The sequence below is a fragment of the Lepisosteus platostomus genome, chromosome 10 (genome assembly GCF_059453375.1).
Source record: "Lepisosteus platostomus isolate fLepPlt1 chromosome 10, fLepPlt1.hap1, whole genome shotgun sequence".
NCBI lineage: Eukaryota > Metazoa > Chordata > Actinopteri > Semionotiformes > Lepisosteidae > Lepisosteus > Lepisosteus platostomus.
Window position 1 is genome coordinate 44,174,319 of NC_142620.1, and position 14,556 is coordinate 44,188,874.

Genomic DNA, 14,556 nt, shown 5'->3' on the forward strand with positions numbered 1-14,556 from the left:
TTACATCTGTAAATCTGCTTTCTTGATCGTGGCTTACCCTTTACACTTCCCAATAAACACTTCCCCTATGGTCTCTTATTCATATCAATTGTGATAAAACCATGATTTACCAAAAGCTGTTTACAGCTGTTTGTGAGATATTATCTTTATCAATGGTACCTCATTAATGTCCGGTAGAGTAAAATGAAGACATATGAATGCCTCAGCAAAGCACTCATCAAGATGAAGAAGTCTTGCTTAGACAGTATGATAACCTTTCACACAGGAGAAATCTTGCTCTGTGTCTTACAAGCAGGCAAACCTGACAAGAGTTTCTATAGTTATGATCAGCATGTGGAGGCTATGCGCTGAGACCCCAGCTGTGATGTACAGTATCGTGCAGTGTGTGGATCTGTGAATTACCAGCAACCAGTTTTTATTTCACAGTGGAAATAAGATCTGGTTAAAGGTCCCTGAGAAAATTGCTAAATGCCACCTGCTCTAAATGAGAAGGACAAACTCAAAATGGTCAAAATGGGTGGGACAGAGATGCTTGGAAAGCTTTGCTTCATCCTTTCTGCTTACTCTTCTGCTTAAAGATTTCTGAGCTGCTGCATGCCCGCTGAGAATTCTCATTTCCTGTACTTGCAGCAGGTTTATTCACAAAATCTCTCCTGGACGGCAGCCCATGACACAAAGAATACACCCTGAGGAACGTAACTTCAATTTGGAGAGGTTGGGTTTTCTTCCTCCACCTGTTCTATTACCAAAACTACTGGTTTCACAAAGAAAACCGCGTTCCCCTTTAGTACAGTACACAGTACTCAATCAAACAGCTTCCACTAATATACTCACAAAGAGCAATGTTTTTGTAAAGATGCATAGATGCACAGAGAGACTAAAAAGTAGCACTGCTTCTCCCATAATGAGCTGGAGAGACAGTCTGTGCATCACTCAGTTTTAAAGAGGCAGAGTTCCTTTAGTCCGTAATGCTTAAAAAGAATATGTGGAGTTTAACCATTTGTATGAGGGCAACATCTGTATATTGCAACATCCCTTTATGACATCAGACAGGACTTCTGCGTTTTATGGTCATAATGATTATTATTGTTTTCTTAATTAAGTATGCTATAATAGACTACGATTTTCAAAGAATATATCTCTATAAGAACTGAAATCTTCCAGATAAATGTTCACTGAGTCCCCATTAGGGGAGCAGGAGGTGAGCAGGAGGAGGAGTACAGAGGACTGGTCAGCAGCTTTGTGGAGTGGTGTGGGGTGAACCACTTGGAACTGAATGTTACAAAGACAAAGGAACTGGTGGTAGATTTCAGGAGGAAAAAGGTCAAACCTACTCCTGTCTACATCCATGGGAGTGGCGTGGAGATGGTGGACTCGTACAAGTACCTGGGAGTGCACATCGACGATAGACTGGAATGGTCTAAGAACATCGAGGCCATCTATAAGAACGGACAGAGCCGACTTTACTTCTTGAGGAGGCTCAGGTCCTTCAATGTGTGTAGTAAGATGCTACACATGTTTTATCAGTCGGTGGTAGCGAGTGCCATTTTCTACGCAGTGGTGTGCTGGGGCTCTGGGATTAGAGCAGTAGATTCCAAAAGGCTGAACAAGCTCATCAGGAGAGCGAGCTCTGTCATTGGGTCTGACCTGGACCCCTTGGAGGTAGTGGCTGAGAGGAGAATGATGTCCAAACTGGAGGCCATCATGGACAACTTCTCCCATCCCCTCTATGACAGGCTTGCAGGAATGAAGAGCACGTTCAGCAATAGACTGATTCACCCACGGTGCGACAGGGAGCGCTACAGGAGGTCATTCTTGCCGTCTGCCATAAGACTGTACAACGCATCCACCTTGCGTCTTGGCAGAGGCAACAGCGACAGTGACCTGTTTCTGGACTAAACGCATATACACATATACTGCTACATCTGTTCTCTTTCTTTTTCTTTTTCTTTTTCCCGTTTACAACCACTTTTGTGCAATATATGCCAGGGACCTGTGCAATACATTTATATTTATATTTATATCTATGGTTACATCTATATTTATATTCATACGTGTGATACGATTTTCTGTGTACTGTTCTGTTCTAGTTTCCTCTTGTGTGTCCGGACTGTGAGTAACTCTTGTATTGTATTGTATGTATTGTACTATTAGTATATAATTCGTTACACTGTGGCTGTGTTGTGTGTGTTAAGCTGCTGTTGCACTGCAATTTCCCTCACGGGATCAATAAAGTATCTATCTATCTATTAGGATTTCAATCCAATTAGGTGAAACAATGGTGCATTACATGCAAATAACCTGTATCACATCAAGAAGAGGGAAGGAGAAAAATTTGATCATGTGGACACAACGTGTGGACAGCGCCAATCTTTCTGAAGCGCTAAGCTTTCCTATGTCGCAGGAGAAAGTCCTAATCAATTTTGGCTGCCCTTGGTGAACTGTGTGTGGGGTCATGCAGCAAGCATGCTAACACAGACACTGCACTGCACAGTACTGTGTGTCACATGCCCCAGTCTCGAACCAGGGCTTTGCCACAGGAGGGAACAGATGGTTGCTGCCATTTCTGAAAAAAATCTGCTTGTCCTGCGATCTCCCTCATCTGATCTCTCCACTTCCCCTAATCGATGTGACAGAAGGAGGGTGAGCCTTACTACGTTATTCCGGGAGATGAGAAGAGGCAGACCCTCCACTGCAGAACCAATAGAGCTACAGTAGAGGGGGAAATGCCAAAGACTCTGGGACACACACCGCATCCAGAGCTTGTGAGCTTGGGCGCTGCTTCACGTCTTTCAACAAACTGAAACTGGAGTCAAACTACTTCCAGAACCTGACATAGCATTGACCTCATGACACAGTACATATGAGGACTTTACAACAACAAGAACAAACACAGAAACAAGTGTGACGGCTGTCGTGAGGCAAACTACAAGCGCTGCTTTAGCATGGTGAACTGTTTAACGTGTCCTCTTTTTTAACCCTTTCCAGCAAGACAGGCCCTCATCAAATAAAAAGCTGTTTCTATGCTTGTATAACAGCCTCCTCCTCCACAAGCCAAGACAGCCTCAGGGACTCCATTGGCCATGGACCGGACATTAGCACACGCCTCAGTCGTCTGCCACCACATATAGTTTATTTTTGGGAACTTTTGTCCACACCTGGATGGGGTGCGTATGTCATTACTTGAATTAGCAGCGCATTGAAACACCTGTTGTTAAAACCGCCCCTTTCCCCTTCTGCACATCACACCTTGAAAAGCTGCCAGGGCTTGCTCGAGCCTTGAAGAAGTGATTTGAAATGGGACAATATGCATGACGTGATGAAAAAGTACATTGTTTTGCCTGAGGCAAAGCAGCAGAAAGTGGAAATCTGTCATCTGCCATTTTAAAAGCAGGCAGCCCAACGTAACATTTGTTCCTGTTATAACAGCTTTGGACATGGGGCGTGATGCAGTCTTAAATTCCTCCTGTGTCTCGATTTAATTCCTGATCTTTCAACACTTTTGAAATGTTTGCACTGTTTCAATACATACAGTATGCATACAAGAAATGTTTTTTTTTAAAAAAAGGACATTTGACCCATCTAGAACATTTGTTTGTCTGATTCAAGCTATTGTCACCCAGCTATCGCTTGAAAGAAACGGGTATCAGCAACATGGCTGGACAGCTTGCTCCATCCCCCCAGAAAACTTTGGACAAAGAATTTCCTCAAGCCAGCAGATATATCACCCTGCAACAACTGGCAACCCAATAAAACTATGCAGGAGTGAGCCTGATCAGAACCTGGATGGGAGACGTGTTAGTGGGGCCAGCAGGGGGTGCTCACCCTGTGGTTTGTGTGGGTCCTAAAGCCCCAGTACAGTGACGGGGACACTATACTGTAAAAAGGCGCCATCCTTTGGATAAGATGTTAAACCGAGGTCCTGACTCTCTGTGGTCATTAAAAATCCCAGGGCGTTTCCAAAATAAGTAGGGGTTACACCCCTACCCTATGCTGGTAGGGGTGTAAGCCCAGTATCCTGGCCAAACATCCCATTGGCCTTTACCAATCATTAGCTCCTAACAATCCCCATCTGTGGATTTGCTTCATCAGTCTGTTCTCCTTCCAACTGATAGCTGATATGTGGTAAGTGTACTGACACACTATGACTGCAGGTGGATGCTGCACACTGGTGGTGGTGGAAGAGAGTCCCCATTACCTGTAAAGCGCTTTGAGTGGAATGTCCAGAAAAGCGCTACATAAGTGTAAGCAATTGCTATTATTATTACCTCCTATTCTCAGTATTACATGCACTTCCAAATATTTTCTACTTGTGGCCCATTGGACTTGTGCACATAGGATTTGCTGTGCCTGTTAGAGATAAATTGGAATCTCACTAACCTTCAATTGATGCGCCTGGATACCATTCAAACAATGTTCGCTAATCAGGCATTACTGTCAAAACTCCCATTGCTTCTCTTGGTGCAATCTTGTGTGCTGTTTATCAAAACCACAAACACCCCTTATCAGCTTTCATTATCTTATGGAGAAATGCCATATCACTAACCACACACAAAAACTCTCCAAGGGATGTAAACAACTCTCCAGAGCGGGTGGGTATCTGAACAGTATTAACGATGGCTTGTGCCGTATCCCCAAAATGAAGCTCATTAGGCAAGTCAAGTTCTGCATTTTCCAGAACTAGGATCCAAAGAAGAAAGCCCAACGATGAAAATAAGTGAAGGTGAAATGGTAAAGACAATCATCACATCCATGTCCAGGCCTGCACAGAATACCAGTATGAATACTGATTCAGCACAAAGCAGTGGCACACATCATAGTAAACCATGTCTATCACTTTTAGAAAGGAATCCCCCACTCAGTAATTAGAGCTTAGTACAATGTTTATTAGCACAATGTAAGCCATTGAATTCAATGCAGAATAATGCTTCAAGGATCAGTTTAATACATGTGCACTTTCTAAAAGAGCGATTCTGACATTTCTTCTGTAATACTGTTCAATTTTACCTAAGTAAATTGCTAGTGCAAAGCTCAGTCAATCCAGACAAAACATATACCCAGACTAAGATGATTTTCTGTGTTTGTTTTCTCCTTAGTAATGGGCTATTACATGTCTGCAGGTATTGTAGCGCCTGTCAAATTTCATTTAAAAGGGAAGGAGGTGAAAGGAGTGTTTTTACAGAGAGTGTTCAATAGAGCTTACAGTACCTCAGATTGGCTTGGCTGGCAGAGCCTGTAACCTCACACACACAACCATAACATCATGCAAAATGAAAACGAGCCTGAGACTCATCTGCAAAGGACAAACGTGTGGGTGTGTGTGTGTGGTGGGGGGGTTAACTGGACGCTTTGCTCTTGGAAATCCTTAAGTCACCTGTTCCTGTTTTGTCCTGCTCTGTGGACATCAAATGCTCCAGATCTGACTCTCTGACCTGCACACATTCCAAGACATCACATGCCCTGAACTGTTCTTGCAGGGATGGAAATGTGCTTCACAAAACCCACAGACACGCTCCCTCCAGATCAGTTTGGACCATAACCATAGCAACAGGAGAGGGCCTAAGTACTCTTTGACCAACATCTAAACATTTAAATTCAGAAGGGTAAACACAAGTAAATGTATTTTGTGAGTCACTCAGTCTTTGATGCATTTGGAAATGTAAATAAATAAATTAAAGAGTAGGATTGCTGTAAAACTATGAAGATGGTACATTTTGTTTCACAGCTGCGTTTTGATGACTGACAGAGTATATAGGGAGTTTTTTTTTCCACTTTGTCCCTTTAAGTTAGATGCCATTGAAAGACCACAACTAAAGAGACTCCCCTAAAATCCCTGAAGCTCAAGACACCAGCCACGCCTCAACAAGTCACTGAAATGAGCAGAATGTTTACACATTGAGCACAAAGCAGGCCTGTGGAGCTTGAAAAATCAATCCTTGTTGAAATGGGTTAGTCATCCCCATGCTTCAGTTTGAATTCTCCACATCACACTCCCATGTTTTCCTATTTAATTTCAATGCAATTTCAGTTTAACTTCTGAAATATTTATTTCAAATATACAGTATGACCTGGATATAAGTTTTGAAGTCGTTAAAAAAAACTGAAATGCGGTGAAAAAATCCTAGTCACTTTTAAACAGATTCTTTTCATAACTCACTACTTGATTTATTTTAACCTGATTCATAACCTCAACTTGACAAGTGGAAGGACTGCGGGGTCATTATCATTGTTCACACACAAGAAAATTGATGAACACCTCGATTATCATATTTCAAAGAAACCCAAATAAAAAGGAAGACATTTATTTCATAATGAGGCTGTGGTAATAGAGTGAGAAACCTGCACAGGCTTGCTGCTTTTAAAAAAGCAGTCTCTCTCACTTCAGTTGGTTTAACTGTATATACAGACGGTAGCTGGAGAAAGTTCCCAATGTAGACAGGGAATTGCCCGGGGTGACCCACAATCCTCTGGGGGCTGATGTGGGAAGCCAAGCCAAGGCCTGCAGAGCCAGGCGCTGAAAAGCACCGGCCCACAGGAAGTGTGTGACTGAAAGAAAAGAAAGGGCTGACAGGCTGCATAGGTAAACCAGCCCCACCACTGCTGCTCTGGGACTACAGCTGCTAAACCCATCTGCGCTTAGGTGAGGTGGGGGCAGGGGTTGCAAAAGGAGATTACAGGAAAAAAAAACAGAATAAGGTAGGAGGGGATTTTAAAAGTGGATAGCAGAATTCTGAGAGTTTAGTGCAACCAGAATGTAACTTCAAAGACAGGTGCTTTGCTGTGTCTCGTAGTTATATTGCAAGGTGTAATGCTGAGGTTAAGAGTTCGGAGCTGTTATTACATGATTATTGGACATAGTGGGATTGTCTTTAGGTGAGTCTTCTTTACTTCCACAACAATGGACTGCTGTACTCGGGGTCACAGTTCCCAGTATACACTGCAGAACTAGGTCTAATGAACAGGAACTGATGCACTCTGGAGAAGACGGTCACAGAGTGGAGTCGGCTCTTCTAGTGCGGTTGCCAGTTGGCCTTTCTGGAACTGTAGGTTCTCAGCCATGGAAACAACAGGTTGTTCATTCAGACCAACACTTCTGTCTTTCTATGTGGTGAGTAGCCTACCTACTGCATTTGTTATTCATTCTTCATAACTTAATGACATACATCTTGACAGGAAAGTAATCTAACACATTTGCAATAGATTTCTGTTTTTTAGTGTGCCTAAAAAAATAGCTGTTCATGTTAAACAACATTTATTTGCTTAGCACATGCCCTTATCCAAGATGCTTCAAGATGAAGTGTAAGTCCAAGTACAGCCACGCAGGTGCAGTAATGGAAAAATAATTTTAATTCGGTACAGAGATACTGTACCTTTAATCCATTTCTTGTCAATGAGAATGCAACAACAGTGTTACTGTTCTCTTTTTCAGATACATTTTTCTTTCCTTCTGCCTACATACAGTAGAAAACAAAAACAAAAGATTTTTTTTCGTTTTTTAGATTATGCAGTAATTTTTGTAGTAATACAGGATTTAGACACTGCATTAGTATATTGAAGTCTTGCAAACATGATGGAGGAGGAATTCGAAGATGTTTTAACCCTAAACCCTAAATCCAACCTTTAGGTGAAAGTACTGACAGAGAATTTTTTATTCCCTTAACGATAGTTTATCTCTTTAGGTGAGAGTTGGGAGATTTTCAGCAGCAAAATTGTGAGAAGTTTTCCTTTCTTTTACAAGAACAATTCTGCAACACTTTTAGGAAAAGAGTATGCTAAAGTTCATTAGGCAGGGCTCTAAAGAGTACAGTTTCTTCTTTATGCATCTTAACAGGGCTTGGGGGTTGACACTACAGGTCACATCTGCTCAATGTCTTGTTAACCGAATGTATCATGTTTTGTGTTTACTCCTCCGCTCAGCACATCTCCTGACTGCACAATCAGCTCGTCTGCTCCCTGCACTGCCAGGACTATCACCTGCAAGAAGAACTGCCAGACCAAACGGAAAACAAAGCTTTGGTGTCTTTGCCAATGTGGTAATCAGTCCTCCCATCCTGCAGGGAATCTATTTTCAACATTTCACCACCAAGGGGAAGCACCGGGGATTTGAAATTACCTCCAAAACGCAACCTTTTCAAATTACAGCTTCAAAACCGCAGTGCATTCATTGTCAAAACCTCGTACTCTCTTGTCAGTTACAAAGCACACCTCAAGCTTGAAAGGCTGGGGTGCGCTTTGAAGTGAAATGGTTTGCTCAACCACAAATGAATAAAACAACGAGCACGGTCAAAATTAACCGAAAATCAGACATATTTAAATCCGAAGACATTTTTTTTCTTGAGAAAAGGGATTGTGATGGCTAAAAGCACACAGGAAGAACACCAGAGAGCCCAAATGGACAGTGTCTTATCCACAATGTCATCTTTGGGTTTAGACACAGCCGAGAGCTTCACAACTTTGAAAAGACAGTGAACTAAGGCAATCTAGGAAAAGGATCATCTTTGAGGCATTTCACATTCTGAACCCTGAAAGGGAATAGCTCTGTAAACACAAAGGCTGACTTCAAAACCAACAAGGATCAGACAACAGAAATTGAAATGAATTCAAGCATAATGTGTTCAGAACACTATCAAATGTAGTTTTACATACTTTGTAATGTACATACTTTTTACATACAGTATGTTTTTGCTCACTTGTCTGAGGCAAAGGTTAATTTATTAAATATAATATAACACAGACTTATCAGTGATACCTCTGCAATTTATTGAACACTCAGTCTCCCTAGCAAGAAGTATTAAATAACAAAACGTTACAAGGATGTTCATATGGGACTGAGAACAAGAAACACTTTATTATACAAAGGGTTCTAAGATGAAGGAAGAAAAACTGCCCAGCCATGTTGATAAAGTCCATTCCTTGAGGAAGTGGTCGGACACAACTTCAGTATAAGATAATATTGACCAAATGGATGAAGGACTCTGTGGCTTCTACTTGTTTGTAACCTCATTATGTTCTTATTAACTGAGTAGAGTATTTTCATAGGGCTGTTCTTGTCGACTGAATTCACACAAGTCCTTTGAAACTCTCTCAAAATACATCTTGAGGTAAATACAGTGAATAGAAATGGGATATTTTATTCTCTGAGGACTTACTTCTTCGTTGACACAAATTCCTCATCTCTACACCCAGCATTCCTGAAGGTAACACTGAGACAGACAAACTTCGCAGGTGACAAGCCTCTCCATGGATAAGTCAGCCATTCCCATGGAGACCTTTGTGTCTGCCTATTATTATTTCCTAAATACCAGACAACTATGAATCACAGCCCCCAAAGCCAGGTTTACAAACAAAGTAACTGCACTCTTTACACAAAATCATAATGCAGAGTATTTTCTGCTCTTCTGTGGGAAACAAAGATTAAACCTGACCTGTCTGCCTGGAATTAAAGGGTTCTTGTGCAATGCAAAAAATAAAATGATTTTTTTTTCTTTGTATTGAAGCTTATTCATACATATTTTGCCAGCAGGTTCTCCTAACCAGCTGTTTGTCTTACAGGCTCTTCATTGAAATAAAAAAAAAATCCATCAGGCTCTGGTAAAACTGCACAAATGATCTCCTTTGCTCAGAGTGTCAGCCAATTTATGGAGACCAATTTTGGACATACAATAATACTCAGGTATTATAATGTACTGTGACTGTTGAAGGCATTTGCAATAGTCCTTTCCACAAGCTGCACTGTAATAGAGTACATGCAGAGAACACCTTTTTTAAAATACAACACAACAAAATAAGAACCTTCATTTGCACATGGGAGTCTATAAAAAAACTGCCCCAACGGGGTGGGAGTTTTGCATATAGGTATCCCCTTAATCAAAATTAGATGGATTTAAAACACCTGGAAGCACGATTATGCCAGAAATGCAGTATGTGAACATATTCCCTGCCAGAAACACTGCACACAGCAAACAACAAGCAAACAGTTTTGAACACTATTACCATTTAAAAACATTATTTTATGAACACACTGAATCTTTACCATTTAAGGAAACCTGTCTCCACTGCTTTTTATCAATCTCTATTTCTGTAGCCCAGTCAAGCTTTAATTTAGATGAAGAAATGGCAAAGGTCTAACAGAGAGAGTTATCTGGCAAAAGACTTGCTTGGCTGAGAACAACCACCCATCTAGAAGGTTTGTCAGAAATCCCATCCTTTTAAAGAGAGAAGAGTCAGGGAGTTTAAGTGCGTACATTAGGATTTAACATATCTAATAAATACACTCCCAGTGCAGTGTCATTAATGCACCAACCGCAGTTTTTATGTTCAATTCACACTGCAGTGAAACAGTGAGAATCATTGAGCCCTGCTGGTTGAACCAAGAGAGAGATTTCTCAAGAAAAAAGGATGTTCACACTGACAATCACACAGGCAGACACAATTTGTCCCACCTCATTCCCAATTGTGCTCCCATTGATTGGGGATCTTGTCCATGTTCACTTGCCCTGCTCTGAATCAGAACAGCTAACTGTGACCTCCTGTGATTCGAAAACAGTTTACTCAGCAGACGATTCATCAGATGATGTTTCTCTGTACAACTAGATATTTCTGTGGAATGAAGTCAAGGGTCGCTATGAAAAGTGTGATCCAACCACCACAGCATTCATCTTCCAGAAGTAGAACTGTGGGTATAAATATTATTTATGTGCATAGATGCAGTGTAAACTAACATTACTTTAATGTTTAGCTGTGCTACACCTTGTCACAAATGAATGGCCATTCAAAATATAATTTAACAATAATGCTGTAGTACTGTACCAAATTATTAGAAAACAGCTTCTGCAGTTCTCCAACACAGCAGCAATAGCCCACCCCCAGCAGTGATTACAACTATAACACACTGTGCCATTGATTCTACTTGACATTAGCCAGCAGCCATATCACCCTGCATCTCACAACTGGCAACCCACTGAAGCTAAGCAGGTGTGAGCCTGGTCAGTACCTGGATGGGAGACCTCCTGGGAAAAACTAAGGTTGCTGCTGGAAGAGGTGTTAGTGGGGCCAGCAGGGGGCGCTCACCATGTGGTCCATGTGGGTCCTAATGCCCCAGTATAGTGACGGGGACATTATACTGTAAACAGGCGCCGTCCTTCGGATGAGACGTAAAACCGAGGTCCTGACTCTCTGTGGTCATTAAAAAGCCCAGGGCGCCTCTCGAAAAGAGTAGGGGTGTAACCCTGGTGTCCTGGCCAAATTTCCAATCGGCCCTTACCAATCATGGCCTCCTAATAATCCCCATCTATGAATTGGCTTCATTACTCTGCTCTCCTCCCCTGATGTGTGGTGAGCGTTCTGGTGCACTATGGTTGCCGTCGCATCATCCAGGTGGATGCTGCACATTGGTGGTGGTGGAGGGGAGTCCCCATTACCTGTCCAGAAAAGCGCTATATAAGTGTAAGCAATTATTATTATTAGTCAGTTGTCACCTCATGAGATCTCACATTTGTTCTGTTCATAAATCACTTAACTAATGTGGCCTGTTTGTTCTTCCTGTTAACCACTGCCTGTAAGTCCATGAGGCTGTCTTAATTGACATGACAGCTGAATCTGCTGTAGCCTTCAGCCATACAACAGAGATCAAATCAACCACCTTGCGAGGTCATGTATATCTGCCTTCCTTCCCATAAGGTAAAGGGCTGATTTAGCGCTACTACGCAGGTGTCAGGAAAAGATCAACCACATTCTGGGCGATTCCCTCTTCAAAGGCTTGGATGGATGACATCTATGGGACTCATTGTTTCCTTAAGTGTTCAAAAGTGTTTCATCTAGAGGTGAAGCAAATCAAAGTGCCTCAAGTTTAGCTCCACTTCACCTGGGGAGAAAGAATAATATCTTGCTGCCCAGAGTTTGACATCGGCTCAGCAGAAAACACAGAAGAACACAAAACACGAAATGGACGCATCAATCTTAACTATGTTTTCCTACAGGAACAACCAAAGGTTCCATGAGATTTTCATTCCTGATGGGTAGGAAGTTGTGTTTTCATAGCTCTCACCTTCGACTTCTTTTCAAGGACTCCAATTACCTCCAGTCTTTCCTCACCTCATTAATCTCATTGGGCTGACTAGGCACTGGCTAGTACTCAGTAAACCGAAGATAGTGCAGCTCAAGCTCTCACACACAGAGACAGGGAGGGGTGAGGGAACTATCAGGGCAGCAGGTCTGAAACAGACACATGGCATTACTATAGAAACCTCAAGGTTCTATTTACCAGGCCCCTAAAGCCACCCAACCCCCTCTCTCTTAAAACAATGCTTCCTTTCATATTCCCACAAGAAAGACCAAGGTCCCTTTTTTATATAGATTTTGGCCTTGTCTCCCCACCAAAACCCTCCACCCAACACACTCCCAAAAGTTCATTCAAAGAGTGAATGAGTAACAGCAAAGTTACCAACACTCCTTCACCTCCAAACATTTATCCTGCAAATAAGTACCCTGCCTCAGCTTAAAAAAAGAAAAAAGAAGCCAAGAAAACTGAATCACTTCAACAGGTTACACCGTGTCTCCCATAAGATTTAGTCTTTTATGTTATTACTGCTAATCTAAAAAAAAAAATTTTAAGACATAACAAGTCTTTACACATTACAGCTTGTTTCTGTTTTGGAAAATTGCATTGTAATAATAATTGGTCAGACTTTCTGTGCTGAAAAGTGTCAGACTAATAGGTTAGTAATTATAACATAAACCGGACCCCTCAGCTCTGTGCAACCAAATAATGTTGAATCTTTTGGTTGTGATATAAAATGACCTAGATGGTCCATCAGAAAACTTATTTCTGATTATAGGAGGGCAATGAACTAAAAAAAAACAGTTTGTGATCGTTATCTGTGCTACATCTAGACTACCATGACAAAGAATGTTGTAACTCAACATTTAGATCTGCATTAATTCTTTCAGTCTTTAATGCTGTACCATCACTGTTTAGTGTCAATCATTTGATAAAAAAAGTTTGGTTTTAGGTCATCTGGTCTTACTTCTGTGAGCATCATCTGCACAGCCCTTCAAAATCCAACCTGCTGTGCCAGGAGACTAGTCACCTGAAGGAGGAGGTGTGCTCCAGCGATCGAGGAGTGAGATCATTTGATACACCTGTAATACTGGCACGGGGTGCATCAGGTCTGAAAGGACTGACCTGTAGGGTTGCTCAAATGTAGTGCAGAGTCTTGGGCATGTCGTACGCACTGTCACAGTCAGTCCAGGAGTGGGTTGTGAGCCCATGCTGTGCACAAAGGAAATGGCCTCATATTCCATGAACTTGGCAGAACTGCAGGAGGATGGTCAGTCACTGGATATGGATCAAGGGACGGATGCCTGCCTGGGACACAGTTGGCAAGGGGCTGCTATAGTTGGTGCCAACAGGGTCAAGGCAATAATGTACTTTCAGAGCACAATTGCTTATTTTCTTTTCACTTTGCCTTGCAAAAAGGGTTTGATAGCTACGTGACATCAATTTTCCTCAGTCTACAGAGAGGGAAAGTGTGAATGATCTTCCACAAAGTCAACCATATATTATAACCACTATACTGGTGATCCGGAAAACTGATAAACCGCTAAACCGCAGAAACTCAACTGAGATTACATTTTATAGATAGAAATAATGGATTCATTAAGAATCAAGAATCAAGAGTCGGTATGTGATTGTCTCTTTTGCCTTTTTCAACTGTGGCAAGGTGCCAGTGATTGAATAAAAAACTAAAGAAGGAAACTCAGCTAGTCAGAGGTAATAAATAACTTGTTAACTTACTCCATCATTTTAATTAAAAAGGACCCATAACCCTCAAAACTCGCCATGCAATAGTTGTGCTTCTTCGAAATGCTGTTTTCAATCTTGAGTCAGAACATCCCTTTTCGTCGCCGTTTATTCAGGAAAACGATGCTTACAGTTCTTACCCAAACAATGAGCTCAGCCAGTTTTCAGCTTGAGTGTTGAAGAACGCGTTACAGCAGGGATGTCTTGATAATGTGGAGGAATTAATGTGCCTTGCCAGTGAAAAAGAGCATCATCCATGCCAAGCCTCAGACAGAACTGTGCACATGATCCCAGACATGAGTTGTTACTTCCAGTTATTCCCATTGATGACGCCTGTCAGGGGGCTTGTTCATGTGGTTATTGGGCTCTTTTCCTGAGTATTGAGGGATTAGGCTGGCAGGCCTAGAGACGCACAGGTTCTCTGGACTTGTAATTCCTTAAGAGTTATAGGTCACTGTCCTGAGAGCATGACATTTTGAAATGCTAAGGTAGTTTTTTTTAAGAAAACAATACTTAAATATCTGTCGGTATCTTCCTTTCAACATTTCTGTACATACTGTACTTGAAAAAGTACGACTCACTCATGTTCACATGATATAAAAGTTTACTTCGAGCAGGGAAGAGTCACATGTTTAAGAATCAAGGCTTCTGTACTACATATTAATAACAAAGGGGTTTCTGGTTCAAAAGTTTTTCAGAGCTCATGTAGTGTAAAATCATGCAGAAAGGTTATGTATGACTTACAGCTATATCCA

General features: G+C 41.7%; 1 protein-coding gene across 2 annotated transcripts in view; it reads right to left on the reverse strand.

The window, feature by feature from the left end:
• col4a6 (collagen, type IV, alpha 6) overlaps positions 1-14,556 on the reverse strand; it is a 146,703-nt gene that overhangs the window by 91,888 nt on the left and 40,259 nt on the right. The gene's annotated exons all lie outside the window — the stretch shown is intronic.